Here is a 4424-nt window from a genome sequence, read left to right as displayed (position 1 = left end):
TAGAGACTGTAGCAGTGAGGAAAAGACAAGAGGCAGAGATGGAGGTAGCAGAGATGAGGATGTTGAGGTTCTCTTTAGGAGTGACCAGGATGGACAGGATTAGGAATGAGCACATCAGAGGGACAGCTCAGGTTGGCTGTTTTGGGGACAAGGTCAGAGAGGCCAGATTGAGATGGTTTGGACATGTGCAGAGGAGGGATAGTGGTTATATTGGTAGAAGGATGTTGGAGATGGAGCTACCAGCCAAGAGGTCAAGAGGAAGGCCAAAGAGGAGATATATGGATGTGCTAAAAGAGGACATGAAGTTGATTGGGGCGAGAGTAGAGGATGCCGACGATAGAGTTAGGTGGAAACTGGTGATTCGCTGTGGCGACCCCTAACAGGAACAGCCGAAAAAAGAAGAAAACTATTTTGTATTACTGTAATCATTTTTATATGGCTAAGTGGTTGTGGAACAAATCATCTGAGTTTCCATTATTTGTTATGTGGAAATTCGCTCTAATATATGAGTGCTATGGATTACAAGCACATTGCCGGAACAAATTATATTCGCAACTGCATACGATGCAAGAGTTAAATCTTCGGTCCTGAGAGCCTCTGTGCTGAAAATTGGTCATTTTGGCACTTTTTTTATAAAGCTGCTAGAACTCAGATGTTTGGTTTTGGCACATTTTCACTTTGTATACCTGTGTGTAAATAAATGGAAAGTAATGGATACAATTAAAATGGTGATATTTCTTCTGAAATGGGCCCACACCAGACACCGATCTCAAAACAGATGCCTGGCCTTCTAAAGGGAAGGTACTTGTACATCCTGTGGTACGCTTTCTTGCAGGAGTGTCCTTGGAAGGTGAAACCAACTCAGTCTTGGAGAACAGCATTCACAATTTCACAATGATATCTTGAAAAGAAGTCCTGAATTGAGACAGGTGTCCATTCAAGCCAGGGTGTCTGAAATGGTAAAATCTTTCTTGAATGTCAAAGTGTCATTTAGGCACCCTTTGATCAGTCATGACCCCTTGTGCAAGTGCTAGAGAGTCAGAACGTTCCTTTGTGAATCAAGGGGATGTGGAGGTCATAGAACTAAAATTTGGAGTTTACTCTTTTGACCCCATAGGGGGGCAAAGGGTGAGAATTTAGGAGGCTTTTGACATTTGGTATTCTTTTTGACAAACAAACATATAAATATATATGAGTCAAATTACTTGCTTGTTCAACATACTTGGCAATTTATGATTCAGATATACTTTTTTCAATAACATTATTTCTAGAATATTTTAGACAATGGTTTAAGTTAGGGTTGTTTGGGTCAGAGAGTAATCAGCTAAGTTCTTCTGAACAGTGCATTTTACTGAACAGATAAAAAAAAAACATCAAGCAAAATACAAAAAACAAAGCAATAAAACAAGAGTATTTGTAAATGCTGGCAAAGTTTTTCCTTTGACAGATGTCTTTCTGCTTGTAAACACAGTAATGAATGTCAGAAAATAAAGGGGATAAGCATGTAGACTGTAAACCTATTTAATGTTGCCAGCAAATGTAATCAAAACCAAAATACTATAATGTAGGCTGGAAGCCAGAGACGAGTTGCCTTTTTATATGCAATTGTGTGCCACATACATCACACAACCCCACAGAATCACCTTTTAATATGAACACACACAAATAATGATTTACATTATGGCCAAAGCCCATTAGTCCCACCAGAACTCTCAGTCATGGTGTCTCGGCCCTGGTCCCCCAGCCCCAGTCCTGCCTCTGTCATGATTCTGCCCCATCCACTTCCTGCAACACGCTCTTATTCTGTAACTACTTCCTGTCCCCAGCTCACCCTGACTCCCGGGAACTTCATATCATCAACCACATTGGTTTCACCTGCTACTCAATCATTCACACCTGCTCACCACAGCATATAGCAGCTCCTCACTCTGTGGGTAGCTGCCAGATTGTTCAATGCATCATCTAGGCTGTCTGGCTTCTCTTTTCTTCAGTGCCTGGTTATTCTGATACTGATGCCCTCCCTGTCCTATTGACCTGAGATACTGCCACTAGTGATGGCTGATGAGGCTTTGTTGAAGCTTTGACACAGTATTCACACAAATGGTTCATTACTCAAGGCCTCAATGACTCAGTGATCGAGAAGGACATCTAGTGGTGAAGAAATTGAAGTGCAGTCAAGACATCACTTATTGGTTCATGGAGTGTTTGGGATTTGATTCACCACACATATTCCTGTTCGACTACACTACATGGTTTTATGGTTTCAGGCTGACACAATAAAATATAAAATAAATATGGACACATGTTGAAGACCATGGTTCATATGTGGCACTTCTGAGTGTAACCTTATATACTCCTCACTTATATTTTGTGTTATGAAAACATTTAAATGGTGCTACTACATTCATGAGATGTGCTCTACAAATTCAGACAGATGTCATTTTCACATGGGACTGGTGCAAATACAGATTATAGTATAGACTTCGGCAAAGTTTGTTTTGGGGTTCATTGGTAAAGAGGTTCATGGGTATGTGGGTAAAGAGGGTCTGCTTGAAGAACAGGACAGTGGGTGTGCTTGTGTAACTGTTTACTAGTTTTATTTGGGAAATAACAGTATATCCACAGTTTTCAGACAGAAGCAGTTTCTCCTTTTACAGACTACTTCCCCAGCCTTGGAAAAAACCCATTCACATGGCACAGATGAGGCTGGGGTAAACAGGAACTGCTTGGATAATTCATAGAGGTGTGGGTAATGCAATATATCTATATATATATATATATATATCTTATCTATATCTAACGTTATTTAGGACTATCCATGTAATTATATCTAGTGTTATTTAACTATGTAACTAAACCGCAACCGAAATAACCTTGGAAATCAACTGGACTTGGATATCTAGATCAAAGACGTTTCACCTCTCATCCAAGAGGCTTCATCAGTTCTGACTGACTGGTGTTGAGTCGGAGATATTTATCCCCCTCGGTGTGGTTTCAGTCCTTAGAAGGCCAACACTGCCCATTAACGACTGAGTCGTTACAGCCCAGTATCAGTGAGGGTCGTTAAGATGAAAGACCCTGAACCCCAACAGGCCTATACAATTTAATCACTTCGTTGGGCTAGCCCCATCCTACACAGGCCACGTCAAACTGTGACGTCACCTGATATGCCAGCTTGGCAGCTGACCAGAGCAGTAGTCAAAACATGAAGAAAATAATGTGTGTGAATGTTGATTATGTGGTGTGTATCTAAAAACATACAGGACATTCAGGGACATGTCCGAACAGTAAGCCTCGGAAGATATTATGATTAAGATTAGGCTGAACATAGCAATAATAATAGCAATATTCATCCTGCCTGCAGACTCTTCAATCTAGTTGACCTTGAGGCCCACATGCAGCCTGCAGCAAGCTCATGACAATGAACTAAGCATTTAACAGCCTGAGCTAGACATCCTGTCTACCCTACACATTTCTAGACAACAAATCTCTAAATATCTACCTAACTAAGAAAATACCTAACACTAGCTATCTATTGATCTGTCTCTATCTACAGTGATTCTCCACTAAATACACAATCTGCTACAACACTACTAACTCTCAAAGCAACTAACAGCAACATCAGTAACAAACCAACCTGTTCTGCAAAGACAGATTCAAATGAACGCCACTAAATAGGGATATCCTGCCTCTGAACACACTCGATTCAAAGTGATTCATGTGACAAACCAAACCAATCAGCTGATTCACATGACATCCGACGAATCCAACTGCTTCGGATGTCACTCAAGTGATTCAAACGTCACTAGTCACGTGACAGAAACACGCCTTGGCACAGTGGTTCGAAGCACTTGCTTTATAAGCTACTGCGCATGTGTCGGAACCTCGGGTGTCATAGGGCCATCACTAACTGCCACATCCCTTTTCTTGGACTGCTCTTCTGGTAACGACACCTTGCCTGTACTACCGACTAGAGATTCTGCTTTGCCTTCCCTTCTGCCCTGCTGGAGACCCAGACTGTGGACCGAACAAAGTACTACTCTCTGCCTGACCCCTCCAGACTGTTTCTGTTCCTATCTGACTCTGTTCCTGAGGAAGACATTAAAATCTGTTCTGCTGTCCCAGCTTACTGGCTCTTTAATTGGGTTCACACCTCCACCTTCATGGGAGCTCTACACACCCCTCCCTGACAGTCTCCATAACAGAGCATGAATGGAACAAAATCTCCAGAGCTCAGTCTCTGTCCATAGGGACAGGCGTGAGCTCCACTGCTGTCCCCCTCCCTTTCAATAGGTCAAGCACATCGGAATGGCCAAATATATGACTTCACTCCAAAGATAATTCACACAGGTTTGCTCAAATATTGGTAAGTACATTTCTGTCTGCACAAAATAATGGCAGGGACATGTCCCTACTCTCCATAT

Source organism: Monopterus albus, unplaced genomic scaffold, assembly GCF_001952655.1.
Source record: "Monopterus albus unplaced genomic scaffold, M_albus_1.0 scaffold96.1, whole genome shotgun sequence".
NCBI lineage: Eukaryota > Metazoa > Chordata > Actinopteri > Synbranchiformes > Synbranchidae > Monopterus > Monopterus albus.
The sequence above is the reverse complement of the archived record's forward strand: the minus strand, read 5'-3'. Positions refer to the sequence as shown.